We start from the raw sequence: 17,467 nt of genomic DNA, 5'->3' as shown, positions 1-17,467 counted from the left end.
GTGAAGACATGGAAGTTGAAAACGAATTATAACAAAAGAGGACTCAGTGAGAAACAAAGCCTCAGACAGGTTTATATATATCATTGCTTCATGCAGGTTTTATTGCTCAATTATCATGTAAAACTAACCAAGTCAAAGTCAAATCCCCAATTGTTCTTTTCCCATTTATAACATGATTTCTTTTGCCAAAAGAAAAAAAAAGTTTTCTAAAACATAATCTAAACAATGTACCAATTAAAATTGTGGCTTAAAACAAATGATTGTTTCTGAACTCATGTGTTATTGATTTCTCTTTTCTAGCTTTTTTTTTTTAAGTGAAATTGACAAACTTTATTCCGAAAATGGTAATAATTTAGATAACTTGTCATGTATTAGCCTTGACAAATGATGAACCACCGTTTCCTTTAGCATGCAATTAATACATGAATGGTGCAGATACAGATTTGGTGTTTGTCATTCCTTGTTCATGAATAGAAGTTCAATATTTACAAATATGAACAACTATTATTTCCCCACACATAAAGCATTGGTGAGAGATTGGATGTTAGTTGTGTGATTGAGCCATGTTAAAATGCGTCACCAATAACTATTTTAATGCTTATACAATTAACAAATATAATTTTAGTGCACACATAGAGCAGAGAATCACATGGGAAAGGATATTGCTCATTTTAAAAATTTTAATCCACTTTTTGTTATCAGTGATTGACTAACAAATTAAAAGAGGTTTTTCTTTTTCTCAATTCTCACCTACTTATCCTCTGTTAAGAGTAAAATGAAAAGTTAACCGAAAAAAAATAATTATATCTAGGGCCCTTCGCCCTTTTTATATAGAGTTCACCTTTATTAAGAGATCTTTTTATTGGTTATTTTAAGGGATTATTTGTGGGACTCACTTTTCGATAACACTTCAGCATCTCGACTATTCAGTTTTTAGGTCCCAATATATCTGTAGATCACTTCTGCAAATTTCAGCAAAATTGATGATCATTAAGTTATTCATGCATAATCATGATTTACCTTTCTAAATATAAACAGTTCAGGTTGGACAGATTCACTTCGTCTATTGATTTGATCTAATTTGGTACCTTAATAATCGTCAATTTAGTTGAAAATTTGCAATATTGATATACTCATAGAGATCAGTGTTCTAAAACTTGGCCGCCCAGGCCGCCTACGCGGCGCCTAGGCGCTGGGCGGCGGCTCTCCGACTCGAGGAATGCCAAATCGGCACAGTTGGGCGGGGTGGAGTTAGGCGGTCACCTGGGCGGCCTAGGCGGGCAACTAGGCGCTTGGGCGGCCGAGTAGTTAGGCGCTAGGCGGGTTGTTTTGACGGGTTACGAAGAATGGCAAACATCCGACTCATCTTCAAGATCCATGTCACTCACTCGCTGATCCAAATTCCCGCTGTAAACTAGAGCCCTCGTCGCAAAACCTGAGATCCAAAGTTACCGATCAAACCAATTCTGATCATGAAATTGAGGTCGCGCTAAGACGGCTATGGCTTTTCCGGCTTGACAAAAAGTATAAAAGGGGAAGAGAAAGAGAGGATTGGAGCTCACCTTGGATAAATTACTCGACGTTTGTGCATGATGGTTGATCGGAGCGAGAAGACAAGAGAATAGGAGAGAAGAATGGGAACCAAATTGATCTATCGACTTTGACGATGTTCTCTGTGGAGTTCTCCAGAACTTTTTTTTTTTTTCCTGCTTTCTGAGAGTCCAAGATGAGTACTTGAGTTTGTGTTCCCCTTGAATAGAGAACCCATCAGGTCGTGCATGTGTTTGACCAGCTAGCATTGGAAACGGGTATAAAATATCTACTTAAAATATTATCATATTCTTATCTACATATATATTATAGTGAGTTTTTATATATCTTCCTAATAAAAAATGTCTTTATATATCCTTTAAAGTCTATATATAGTTATATACTCTTTTCTATATTTTCATATGCTATAAAAATAATTAAAAAAATTAAAACCGCCTAGGCGCCGCCTAGTCACCCGCCTAGGCGTCTGGGCGCTAGTCCCCTAGCCACCGCCCGACTAGCGCCTAGCGATTTTTAGAACCTTGATAGAGATTTAAAAACTAAACGGTGGAGATGTCGATATGTGATCGAAAAATTGGTCTAATAACCAATCCCTTAAAATGACAAAAAAAAAAAAAAAAAAAAAAAAGGATTTCTCACTAGAAGGTCCTGAGGGCCCTTCCACTAAGGGATCCTTTTTTTTTAAATTTTTTTTTTTGCCATTTCAAGGGATCCCTTGTTTAACCCTCTTTTCGATCGCGTTTCGGCATCTCGACCGTTTACTTCTTAGGACTCCACGAATATATTACTTCTGCAAATTTTCAGCCAAATTAGTGATCTTTAAGGTATTAAACTAGATTAAATCAATGGATGAACCAAATATGTTCAACATGAACTGTTCTTTATAATTGTAAATCACAGTTTTAAATGCCTTAACGATTATCAATTTAGCTGAAAATTTGTAGAATTGATCTACTCATATAGACCTAACAACTGAACAGTGGAGATGCTGATAAGTGATCAAAATGTTGGTCGAATAATCAATCTCTTAAATTGGCTAAAAAAATAGATTCATCACTACAAGGCCCAGGGATTTGCTGAATCAATGATTCGATCATCATGTTTATTTTCTCATAAAACCCAGGGATTTGCTGAATAGTCTAAATTTAAGGCAAATATGTGAATTTCAAGAACAGGGGATTGTTGCCTTTGTCTTTGACACTCTTCAAATTGTACCTCATACATGTAATTGGATATTGCAATGAATAATTGTAAGTATTTGGACTACTCCTTTCAACACATGACTCTCCCAAGGCTTCAAGGACAACAGATATGCAAAGTATTAGGAGGATGTCTCTCCTAATTGTTCGGTGATGTAAGGCAAGTAAAAGAGGATCGCAGAATCAAATCATGAAGAGAGATTCAAGGAAGTTAATCCACTGATCTTGAGATTAAAGTGTCTTTAATACATATCATATATTGCATGATTCTAAATAGATATGCATTGATTTTAATTGATCTCAAAATCTCTTTGAATGCATATCCGATTACTTGTTCAAAACAGTTTAAATAAACCTTTCCATATTTATCTTATTCAGTGATTAAGATAAAGATTCGTTTGAGGGGGAGTCTTGCTTCTCTATAAACTATTTACAAAAGTGAGGTTTTTCGGTGCAAAAATTATTCTTCTTGAACCACTTAGGTTCTTGCTCAAATTGGTTTTCGAAAACTCTCATTGTTTGTTTCATGAATTCCTTTGCATAATCAATCACGTTGATTCTCAAGATCAGTGAGACGATTGAGTACTAGGAAGTGGTAGATTGGTTGACTAGAATTCTATGTGGATCTAGTTAGAAGTTAGAACAGTAGTAAAACAAGTTAGCATTTGTTGCTAAGTGAAAGTGTGTGTTATGAACAACACTACTTGTATACTGTAAACTTGATTGTTTCATATTGGATTGATTATTCGTGTTGGCTACGTCAAAAGCCACGCAGTGAAGTTTCCTCAGTGGTGAGGTTTACACTGCGTCAGCAATTTCTGTGTGCTTATTGTTCTTATTGTATGTTTGATTAATTGTTAAGACACAAACTAGATAGATTGTGTTCCATTTGATATTTTCAATCATTTAAATGAGGAAAATTATATTATACATAAATTAATGCACTTGACAATATTGCTGTACGTGCCCGCCATGGGTCAGAATCCAATCCAATGCTCTTCGAGACTGCCTTGTTGCAACAGAAGTTTTACTCTCAGCACCCTTTGCACCCCTTTTTTTGGTGACACCAAAATCAACTATATATTCATCATGTGGCTTCTTGGCTTGGTACGTCAAATTTATAAGATCTCTCTTCATCTACTGTTATGCATAATGTTGTTGTGGTCTATTTGGAAGAATCGGAGTTCTAAGGTGTGGAGGGATACTTCTCAACCATCATCCAATTTGGTGATGTAAATTATAAGCCGGTGGGAGGATTATCGAGCTAACCATTCTTCTGACACAAGTTACCCCGCAACCTCAAGTTTTAAATATTTTATCTAGCGCCTATGACTTCAAGCTAGCTAGAACATACAATTTTCTTTTTCAAAATAAGAACAAAAAAAGATATTATACTTGCTAAATGCTTCTATATATAATTCAGAATACACTTTTAACTACTCTTTTCTACCTCTAACAAAATCAACTTTTAGTAGTGTGAAAGAGAACCTTTGCCGATCCTACAAGCAATAACCCTTAATTATTTGTTGCACATTCAACTCATGCATTATTTATTACGAAAGTTGATGAAGGAGACGGGAAGAACAAAATAACATTAATTTAATTAACTGAATTTTTTCACAAGCAAACAAAAGTCTTACTGTAAGTATATACAAGAAAATGCGGGAAAAGACAATCCGTAGCTCCTGACACTAATTATATCCACAGCAAAAGAAACCAAAAGTTTCTATTTTTATTTTCGTGGGATCAATCATTCAAACTTTTTTCATCTTGAACCAGGACGAAAAACAGTGCATGGTTCATCATAAAATTTTTGGAGGAGATAAGAGAAAGAGATCAAATCGAGTCCATAGTGTTTTGTATTCAAAAGGAATTATCTTCCTTTTGTACGTGGAAGAAGAAACAGACACCAAGATATGATAGAAATCCCTAGGCATGAAAACCCTAGCCCTAGAAAATGCAAAAGCAACGAATTTAAATTAATCACAGGGTGAAAGTGGCAAAACCTAAAAGATACGTACGTACCTGAAGCACCCACCAAAATTTTACCTGCGATGAAACAATTCCGATTTATGACACCCACTTACCAAGCACCGGCCACTCATCCATTTTTCTTTGTTTTTCAAAATTAAGCTGAAGTGATCGAAAGGAGATGAGAAGGTGATTTAACTTTGTTGTTGCAACTGTTGAAAAAGCTACATGTATATCTTGATCGTTTTGTCGCGTCCCCAACCATTTTCGACCAAGCACAGATCTTTCATTTCAATGAGGTTGGATCCTCTGCTAATCACATATAATTTACAAAGCCAATTAATACTAGCTACTATATCAAATTAATTAGTTAAGTTATTTATGTTATTCTGTTACTATATATAGATACTATTCATTTTGCTTCGATCTCTACTTGTTTTGTGTTTGTCTGGATGACAAGCATAATTGGCCATGTTAGAAGTTAAGTGAGGCAAATCTTCACTTAATTATATATAAATGGCTCTAGAGATCAATTAATTATATATCAAACTTGACCCCTAGAGATCAGCTAGCTAAATAGCTCTTAACGTGTTAAAAATCTACTAATTAACATTAACATCATTTAATGGATCCCAAGTGGACTGCTTTGTTGCTTGTTATAATTACCTTCTTAACCGATTAAACAGATAGTATGGATGGTATATATTAAGACATTAAGTCAACATATACATCGCATGCTAACTCCCTATATTAACACTACTAGAAATTTGGCTATTAGGACACCATCAAGTATTGGTGTGAGTTGACTACAATTAACACCATTCATCACATTAGCCACTATGCAGCCACCCTTCAAATGCTTTCATCCGGTTTCTAATGAGACAAAAAGCACCAATAGCCTAATGGTGCCATGACAGCCATCATCACCTAAAAAACTACTGTCATATGTCAAATCAAATTTGGCACCATTGTTACGGTGTCAAAATGTGATTTTTTTTTTTTTTTTTGAGAATAAAAAATGTGTGATTATTCTAAATTAAATATAATGCCAAATTTGGCATCCTTCTTATCCACCTAAATGCCATGCAATGCTTACAATCAATAGAAGGCTAGTGGAACCAATTCTCAAATAACTCGAATAGTATACATTCATTGCAAAACTGGTTTACATCTAGTTTCATTGTTACCGAATAACTGGAAAGACATCAATAAATTCCTATAGGAAAGGAAATAAACAAAAAAAACTAAACAAATGTGCGTTATCCAGCACCCTTTGCACAATTGCTTGATCATACATGTCACGCCCCGAATTTTGAATAATAAATTCAAATCCGAAACCTGAATAATTACAATTACAAAAAAACAAATCTCGAAACTTCGAGTTCATTATTACAATTCACTCTCACAATATATTATAAAGCTCAAATGAGCATAACACACCTCACAACTTACAATTGTTGTAAAACTCTAACAATTGCTCTAACCGCACGATCACCGTCCTGGTTCTCCTGTCCTGTAGGATTACCCGCTACACAATTTGAATAGTGTACCGGGAGTTGCAACAACACAAAACCCGGTAAGCTTTTTACAGCCAGTATGAGTAAACAAGAAAGAACTGTTGATTTATTAGATTTCAAGACTACCACAAACCCACGTTACTTTCTCACTCTCATATATATATATAGACACTTATGAGTTACTCTCAATTTAGCTCATAAGATCACTCACTCTCATATATATATGTAGACACTTATGAGTTACTCTCAATTTAGCTCATAAGATCCCTCACTCTCATATATATATATAGACACTTATGAGTTACTCTCAAATTCGCTCATAAGATTTCCCAACATTTGGTAGACAGACTCATATATATATATATAGACCCTTATGAGTTACTCTCAATTTCCCTCATAAGGTTACCATATATATATTGACACTTATGAGTTACTCTCAATTTCACTCATAAGGTCACTCCACATTTGGCAGACAGACTAGAGCTCTAACTGAACGTAACCACTCGTCCGGCCACAGACGTGATTACGATTTAATACTATTAATAACCACCAGCCCGGTACGAGAGCGTGATTCACTAATAGATGCCATGGTCACCTCGTGACCTAGTGATCTCCACAGATCACAACAATTTATTGTTCCTCAACAATAAAACTCAACACCTCTCACAATATATTGTTTCTCAACAATAAACTCAATACCTCTCACAATATATTGTTTCTCAACAATAAACTCAACACAACTCCAACAATACATATTATTTCACGTAATAATATATATACAGACATTCACACAGGAATGTCTAGTAATACCAACAATAGTTCATATGATTGCAACAAAATAAGCAATTAATTGTATTGGGTTCGTAATATGAACCACGTGAGGTTTACTCACCTCGATAATCCCGCTGCGTCTTCAATTCAGCTCAAAATACGATCCACAATCGTCCACCAACTCAAACCGTCAATCACCTAGTCCAATAATGATCTTGACTTAGCCAACAACTCAAATATGAAATTAAACGACGATCCAACGCTCAGATTCAAATTAAACGATGATCCAACGGTCGGATCTGAATTTAATGATGATCCAACGGTCGGATCCTCACGGATCGCCTTTAGGATCATCCTCCAAAATTATCACGAAGATCCAACGGTCAGATCTTCCTGAATCGCCTTTACTAACATCTCCACAAAATTATATGAAAATCCGACGGTCAGATTCTCACGAATCGCCTTCCGAATCACTATTTCTCAATTATACGAAGATCCAACGGTCGGATCTTCGTCCGTGACCTCACAAGGTCACCGGGACAGTCATACGATCAACATATCCAAAATTGAAGCAAAACCGATGGTCAGATCTTCACAGATCGTAAACCGAAGATAAACGTAAAAACGTTAAATAGTAACGTCAAAACGTAAATCCACTATTTATCAACTTTTTCTAACATGACCATGTTATATATCAAAACGCTCGTATGGATGCATAGATCATCGCCTAGATAATGAAAACTCGAAATATGGTCTGATGCGCCGCCACAAGCGGTGGTCAGTGGGCGGTCAACGCGGCGGTCAACGACGGTCAACCACCTCAGATGGCAAAGTGACCAACTACAAACTGGTTCAAAATGAAAGGGTGATCGACTTCCATACCTGGAGCTAAGTCTGGTTTGGCCTAGATCGTCCTAGATCAAGCGTTGAAGTTGGATTAATCTCGTGCGTCTGATCAGATTCAGATTAAATCAGGGACGTCGAAAAAGTCAAACCATGATCTAGCGTTCTATACACAAAATCGTGATGAAAGGCTTACATGGGGATGATCAGCATGAGGAGGAGATCACGAAAATGGGGACGATCGGCCCATGCAACGCCGGAAAAGTCGTTTTCCGGTCGGGTCGGGTTCACATGGCTGGGGCGTCTTCGATCTCCATCTGGGGGCAGCGGCGGGGCAAGACGGTGGCAGGGAGCGGCTGGGCGTGCGACGGCGAGCTCGGGGAAGGCCGGGTCCGTGGCCAGAGGAGGCCGGAGGAGGGCCGTTCGGCCGGGTCGGGTCGAGCGGTTCGGCCGCGTGGGAGAGGAGAGAGGACGGAGGGTTTCGGGGGACTATTCCGCAAAATCTCCATTTTTTTGTCCTTAATGAATAAATCAGAAATTTTTCCTATTTATAGAAAATTCCCAATTTTCAAATATTCATAACTTAATCATACGAACTCCGAATAATGCGTTCCACATGTCCACGAACTCGTATCGACGAGCTCTACAACTTTCATGAAGGAAGTTTTCCCAAATTTTGAACGAATAAAAAGTCAACTTTGTTGACCCCCTAAAAACGTTCGTTTTCGAAAATAAAATCGTTCGAACTAATTCCACAACTTCTCCAAGCTTCGTACTCGCTCCTACTATCGTGAAATCATTTCTAAAAATCCACGGAAATTAATTTGGATTTTTCGGGGTATTACAATCTACCCTCCTTAAAGAAATTTCGTCCCGAAATTTGAGCGTAAGTCAATTCCTCTCGATTAAGGTTGACCTAATCATAGAATCTCCATCTTTTCCAAATCTGTAGTAATCTACAAAGCCACAATCCTTTGTATAAAAATACATTCCTAGGGCCACTAAATCCTTTCATCACAATGTAAATTCACAAAACAACTGCTCAACAACACTCCACATCACATACACAAAATCGTCACATGGATCATCTCATAGATCCTCACATAGATCTTCACATAGATCTTCACATAGATCATCACTCTGTACTGGCATACAAGCACAGTAAACACTCCCACAAAGTGTTTCGCTACTCAATTAGCATCACGGTAAATCTCCATAGTAAAACTCAAGCATGCACCTTTCTTCACAACAATAGAGATGCATCACTCAAAACAAATCATCCCCAAAAGCACGCCAATAAAATATGTCACCCAGTGACGATGACTTGGGCTTGTTCAATCCTTGGGCTAAGCATTAGGGCTGGCCAATTGGGCCTGAAGAAATCGGACCATCCACATTTCGAACCGGCCCAAACCACTTTGGGTTTAACATTTGGGCCTACTATTCGGGCCGAACAATTGGGCTTACCATTTGGGCCTACCATTTGGGCCTACCATTCGGGCTTACTATTTGGGCTTACTATTTGGGCTTACTATTTGGGCCTACCAATCGGCCCACCAACTTCCAGCTCGGCTACGGTATGAAATTGTACATACCGTATATACGTATGCATACCGTACAGATCGTATATACGTATGCATACCGTACAACTGTATATTCGTATGCATACCGTACAGACCGTATATACGTATGTATACCGTACATACCGTATATACGTCGTATATCAAGCATATACGAGATCCAAAAATATTTGTAAGAGGTAGGGTTCGAACTCCCGACCTCAAACACGAAGGTTTTGCTCCCAACCACTGAAGCAAGAGCTGCCTTCATTAATATATGCTCACGTGTTATATTTATTATGTCATAAGCGACATAAATAAAATAACGGGGGAGGCAAGGTTCGAAACCTCAACCTGCCGCACGAAACCTTTGTCCCCCAACCACTGGAGCACAAGCTGTGCTTAATATAATGTGTACAAATTTTATACTTATTATGTCATAAACGAACATAATAAAAATAAACAAGAGGCGAGGTTCGAACCTCAGACCTCTTGTACACGAACTGTACACTCAACCACTCGAGCACGGCTGCTCACGTTATTATCCATACCAATCCTTTTATTTAAACCAACTGTTTCAACTGTTTCAACAATTCGGCCCAAAACATCCAAGACTGTTGCAGAAACCCAGCCCAACGTATCCAAAACTGTTACAGAAATCCAGCCCAACTCATCCAAAACTGTTTCAGAAACTCGGCCCATCATGTCCAAAACTGTTTCTGAAACTCGGCCCATCAGGCCTCCACCCACAGCTACAGTGATGCCTTGATCCGAGACAGGCCCAAGTACGGCCCACTTGTGTCACGGCTTATCCCTTCCGTGATTTACGGCAGTCAAATCTGCTTTCGGCTACAGCTGTCTGCCACAGCGCCTCGAGATTCCCTCGGTCCCCTTACACGCTCTCCACGCGCCAACAGCTTTTCCGGGTTTCGGGGCGACTTTAATCCAACGCGTGGATTGAATCTCAGAGATCGTCCATCCAACGGTGGAGATCTGCTCACCTCGTTCTATAAATAGGTGCATCCTGGAGAAAAACTGTTCACACCAAAGAAAAGAAATTTTCCCCAGCCATTCTCTCTCAAACTCTGCAGCCTTCCTCTCGAAACTCAAATCCTTTCTTCATCAATTTCAATCCTTCTCTTCTGATCTTCTCTCCCATCTAGTTGATTCAATCCCATCTTTCCTCTGAACTTTCAGATCTTCAATCTTTTCCTCCAAATCTTCAATCCTTCTTTCTCAGATCTTTTCTTCCATTTGAAGATTCGATCTCATCTTTCCTCTGAGAATCTCAGATCTCCAATCACCAGTTCAACAACTCCAATCCTTCTAACAAAATCTCCCTCAAACACTAAACCATGTATTCCTCGATTTCCACATCCTCTCACCCCATGACCCAAGAGCCACGAACTCTGCAACTAATGGAGCTCCAAACCCCGCAACAAATGGAACCACAACAACAGCAACCAACAGAGGAGGGAGGAAACACCCAAGCAGCTGGAAGTAGTGCCAACATGGATTTCTGGCGAAGCCGTACCAGGTGGATTCCTACTCCAGAACAAATAAGAATCCTCAAGGATCTTTACTACGTCAAGGGATTTAAGTGCCCAACTACAGAGCAGATTCACGAGATCTGTCTCCAGCTGAACCAGTATGGGTATGTTGAGGGTAAGAACATTTACTTTTGGTTCCAGAACGTCAGGGCTCGAGAGAAGCAGATGAATAGGTGTAATCAGGCTGCTCCAGTGCCCATGAGAACTAGTTCTCTTGGTACTGGTAGATCCATTGATCTCAATTTTGGGTCCACTGGTTCTACTGGTGCTGGTGGATCCATCGACATCAATTTTGGGCCAGCTGGTGGATCCATTGACATCAATTTTGGGTCCACTAGTTCTACTGATGATGGTAGATCCATTGATCTCAACTTTGGTTCCACCTATTCTACTGGTAATGAAGGATTTATTTACTTAAATTTTGTTTCATATTCTTCCTCACACTTCAACACTAATACCAGTCCAACTCTTTTGGCACAACAGGAGGACAAACATCCCTGCAACAACGAGGAGGAGATCACCAGGAGGTTCAAACTCTTCCTCTGTTCCCCGTGCACGGCGAGGACGTCTTTGGTAACCTGAAGACTACTTCCGAGGAAGGTAGTGCACATGATTACTATTTCGGTGGCTCAGGCGGTTACAACCGTGGATCTCCAGTTTCTCTTGAGCTCAGCCTCAACCCATCCGGAGCTACTGATTAGGCTTAGTATAGCGTAGTTCCAATTTCCTTTTTGTAATAATAAATCAATAAGATGGTGTGCATGTTGTTTCTTCTTTTTGTTTAACCAACAACAACACCAAGGATCGAACCTTGGTCACCCAATACTATTTTCAAAACCATAAACAACTCTACTGCACACATCTTTCATAATGATGCAATAAAAACAATCACTCAAAAAGAATCCAACAATCAATTAAGTTGCACAGAGGTCTAGCTAGCATCCTCTGAGTCAAACCAAACACAAACAATTTCGTCGCTAGAATTCAGGGATTAATAAAGCTAAACACTTCCCATTCAGAAACACCTATAGAGCACCAAACTTAACACCTCTTACGCTCGTGATCTTTAGAACTAGAACACTAACATATCCTTCACTGGGCAGGAAAGTACATGTCTCAAAAGAATGCTACAAATTCGCTCCAAGTCATTATCGATAATTCATATCCTTAGTACCAAATCTAATCATGGTCATGTTTCACCTTAAAGAAGGAACATAGCCACATTCTTCTTCTTTCTCAATACAGTACCATCATGGAAAAATACTAGCTCTAATGAATCTCTACTCAAGTAAACTCTCACCTTGAACTTTCAACTCCTTAAGTTCAGTTTCATCCAATAAGGCGACATTAATATAGGTATCTAACCTGGTATCACCTCGATAACAAACTCCACCACCCTCCTTATAGATAACCTAAGTATCTCCAAATTACCTCACTACACTCAAAAATTTATATCAATCTCTTCCCAAACCACAGAGTCAAGAATCCTGTTCAATGGCTAACACCTTAACCAAGGTGAGTTCTATCAAATGGTTACATCACACAACTACCACTAAAGCACTACAAGCACTGCCATAAAAACTGTTATAAAATAAACACTACTGGCACCACCACAAGGCTGCCATATGCACAAGTCTGCTATAGACATCAGGGAAAAAACCCATACTTTTACTCATAACTTTTCCTTCTAAAAGTTCATCACGTAGTGTATATAAAATCACCACACAACCTTCTTAGTCTACACTAAGAATTCAATCTCACACAAGGTCAGCATAATTGCCTCAGAGTCACTTTAATCACGTATCACATGTCAATTACCAAAACTCCACTAAGACGTCTCTTTATAAAACAAGATATCTAATCCTTGATACGTACACCTCATCTAAACATCTGTACGTCCAACTTAAGAAGACAAAATTTATAACAATTCATACTCGTATCCACACTAGGTACGTGCATAGGTCCACACCATGTCCTCAACCAAACACTTCAACAATCAAAAGAACCTCATTTCCATAAAACAATCCTCGTTGACTTAACAGAGTTGAATCAAGAGGTTCCTATTCCTCAAGGATTGTAACTCGCGGCCACTGAACTTATTCCAATACGAACCTACAAGACAACTGTAAGGTTCTAAGTACAACCCCTTCGAATCTCCATCACCTAAGGAGTATAGTATGCTTGGCTAAGACATGTATAACACTTAAAACACAGTATAAGTCAAATACAAATTCATATTAACCAAGTCAATACTATAGGGAAGGTATTCACGTTCCCTAAACGACCTAGCGGCCTAAACAACTCCCAACACTCACGCATACCCAATGACTTAGCCAATACCGAAGAGCACACGATGGGGATCCGCTGCAGACGGGCCATCACTCGGAAGGTATTGACACATCACCAAATATGCACCTTACGCTCTGATACCAAACTGTCACGCCCCGAATTTTGAATAATAAATTCAAATCCGAAACCTGAATAATTACAATTACAAAAAAACAAATCTCGAAACTTCGAGTTCATTATTACAATTCACTCTCACAATATATTATAAAGCTCAAATGAGCATAACACACCTCACAACTTACAATTGTTGTAAAACTCTAACAATTGCTCTAACCGCACGATCACCGTCCTGGTTCTCCTGTCCTGTAGGATTACCCGCTACACAATTTGAATAGTGTACCGGGAGTTGCAACAACACAAAACCCGGTAAGCTTTTTACAGCCAGTATGAGTAAACAAGAAAGAACTGTTGATTTATTAGATTTCAAGACTACCACAAACCCACGTTACTTTCTCACTCTCATATATATATATAGACACTTATGAGTTACTCTCAATTTAGCTCATAAGATCACTCACTCTCATATATATATGTAGACACTTATGAGTTACTCTCAATTTAGCTCATAAGATCCCTCACTCTCATATATATATATAGACACTTATGAGTTACTCTCAAATTCGCTCATAAGATTTCCCAACATTTGGTAGACAGACTCATATATATATATATAGACCCTTATGAGTTACTCTCAATTTCCCTCATAAGGTTACCATATATATATTGACACTTATGAGTTACTCTCAATTTCACTCATAAGGTCACTCCACATTTGGCAGACAGACTAGAGCTCTAACTGAACGTAACCACTCGTCCGGCCACAGACGTGATTACGATTTAATACTATTAATAACCACCAGCCCGGTACGAGAGCGTGATTCACTAATAGATGCCATGGTCACCTCGTGACCTAGTGATCTCCACAGATCACAACAATTTATTGTTCCTCAACAATAAAACTCAACACCTCTCACAATATATTGTTTCTCAACAATAAACTCAATACCTCTCACAATATATTGTTTCTCAACAATAAACTCAACACAACTCCAACAATACATATTATTTCACGTAATAATATATATACAGACATTCACACAGGAATGTCTAGTAATACCAACAATAGTTCATATGATTGCAACAAAATAAGCAATTAATTGTATTGGGTTCGTAATATGAACCACGTGAGGTTTACTCACCTCGATAATCCCGCTGCGTCTTCAATTCAGCTCAAAATACGATCCACAATCGTCCACCAACTCAAACCGTCAATCACCTAGTCCAATAATGATCTTGACTTAGCCAACAACTCAAATATGAAATTAAACGACGATCCAACGCTCAGATTCAAATTAAACGATGATCCAACGGTCGGATCTGAATTTAATGATGATCCAACGGTCGGATCCTCACGGATCGCCTTTAGGATCATCCTCCAAAATTATCACGAAGATCCAACGGTCAGATCTTCCTGAATCGCCTTTACTAACATCTCCACAAAATTATATGAAAATCCGACGGTCAGATTCTCACGAATCGCCTTCCGAATCACTATTTCTCAATTATACGAAGATCCAACGGTCGGATCTTCGTCCGTGACCTCACAAGGTCACCGGGACAGTCATACGATCAACATATCCAAAATTGAAGCAAAACCGATGGTCAGATCTTCACAGATCGTAAACCGAAGATAAACGTAAAAACGTTAAATAGTAACGTCAAAACGTAAATCCACTATTTATCAACTTTTTCTAACATGACCATGTTATATATCAAAACGCTCGTATGGATGCATAGATCATCGCCTAGATAATGAAAACTCGAAATATGGTCTGATGCGCCGCCACAAGCGGTGGTCAGTGGGCGGTCAACGCGGCGGTCAACGACGGTCAACCACCTCAGATGGCAAAGTGACCAACTACAAACTGGTTCAAAATGAAAGGGTGATCGACTTCCATACCTGGAGCTAAGTCTGGTTTGGCCTAGATCGTCCTAGATCAAGCGTTGAAGTTGGATTAATCTCGTGCGTCTGATCAGATTCAGATTAAATCAGGGACGTCGAAAAAGTCAAACCATGATCTAGCGTTCTATACACAAAATCGTGATGAAAGGCTTACATGGGGATGATCAGCATGAGGAGGAGATCACGAAAATGGGGACGATCGGCCCATGCAACGCCGGAAAAGTCGTTTTCCGGTCGGGTCGGGTTCACATGGCTGGGGCGTCTTCGATCTCCATCTGGGGGCAGCGGCGGGGCAAGACGGTGGCAGGGAGCGGCTGGGCGTGCGACGGCGAGCTCGGGGAAGGCCGGGTCCGTGGCCAGAGGAGGCCGGAGGAGGGCCGTTCGGCCGGGTCGGGTCGAGCGGTTCGGCCGCGTGGGAGAGGAGAGAGGACGGAGGGTTTCGGGGGACTATTCCGCAAAATCTCCATTTTTTTGTCCTTAATGAATAAATCAGAAATTTTTCCTATTTATAGAAAATTCCCAATTTTCAAATATTCATAACTTAATCATACGAACTCCGAATAATGCGTTCCACATGTCCACGAACTCGTATCGACGAGCTCTACAACTTTCATGAAGGAAGTTTTCCCAAATTTTGAACGAATAAAAAGTCAACTTTGTTGACCCCCTAAAAACGTTCGTTTTCGAAAATAAAATCGTTCGAACTAATTCCACAACTTCTCCAAGCTTCGTACTCGCTCCTACTATCGTGAAATCATTTCTAAAAATCCACGGAAATTAATTTGGATTTTTCGGGGTATTACATCAAGAGACCCAACACCTTGTAGGGACTCAACAACAAAAGATTGATGCACAAAATGAGGTGATCCAAAGATTGGAGGAGCAAGCCAAAAAGTTTGAGGAGTTCATGGCTAACTTTTCCAGGCAACATCCATCAAGTTAGTATCTTTATTAGAGAACTTAAACATGGAGAAATAATTTTTTAGATCATCTTGATTTTGTTATTGGTTTTAGACTATTTTTGTTACTCTTTATGTTAGGAAACACTTTGATTGTTACTTTGGTTTTATTATTATGAGATTTATTATTGGTTTGATTATTTCAATTTGTTTTAAATATTTTCATGTAATATGGTAGAGAACAATTGGTGACAAAACCATATGTATTGTCAACATTTTCCTCGTAATAAGCAATCAATTGTAACGAAAAAGAATTTTCTCGCTATAGGCTATAGAATGTATAACGACGAAAATAAATTTCATCGCTATACAATACACAACTTATGACGACAAAAATAAATTTCTTCGTTAAAGATTATAATATGTACAATGATGAAAGTAAATTTCATCGCTATAGGTTATACAACTTACAACGACAAAAAGTAAATTTCCTCGCTATAGAATATAGTATCTACCACGATGAAAGTAAATTTTCTCGCTATAGACTATACAACCTACAACGACAAAAGTAAATTTTCTCGCTATAGACTATACAACCTACAACGACAAAAGTAAATTTCCTCGCTATAGACTATACAACCTACAACGACAAAAGTAAATTTCCTCACTATAGCAAATACAACCTACAACGACAAAAGTAAATTTTCTCACTATATACCTTATAACCTATATCGACAAATGTAAAGTTCCTCGTCATTGAGTACATTTGGCGAGGAATACACCATATAACCTATATCGACAAATGTAAATTTCCTCGTCATTGAGTACATTTGGCGAGGAATACACCATATAACCTATATAGACAAATGTAAATTTCCTCGTCATTGAGTACTTTTGGCGAGGAATATTTTTTCAATTTTTTTATTATTTATAATTTCTAAATTATTTACATATCATTAGCGAGGAAATAATACTTTAGCGATGAAATTTATTTTATCGGGAAATATATTTAACGACTATTTTCTGGCCTTCAAAAATATTTAGTGAGAAAAAAATATGAGTTTAGGCGAGGAAAAAAATTGTAGCTAAAGAATAAAGGCGAGAAAAAAATATATTCATCGCGAAAAGGGATTGGCGAGGAAATACTATTTTTCTCGCGGAAACTTTTCTTGACCACCCTACCGCGAGGAACTGGTGACAAAAATATTTTCCTCGCGAAAACACTACAGCGAGGAAATCTCAGTTTTCAGCGACAAATTTGTTCCTCGCAAATTAGCATTTCTGTTGTAGTGCAT

The sequence above is a fragment of the Rosa rugosa genome, chromosome 3, assembly GCF_958449725.1.
Source record: "Rosa rugosa chromosome 3, drRosRugo1.1, whole genome shotgun sequence".
Classification (NCBI taxonomy): domain Eukaryota; kingdom Viridiplantae; phylum Streptophyta; class Magnoliopsida; order Rosales; family Rosaceae; genus Rosa; species Rosa rugosa.
This window is presented reverse-complemented; position numbering follows the sequence as displayed.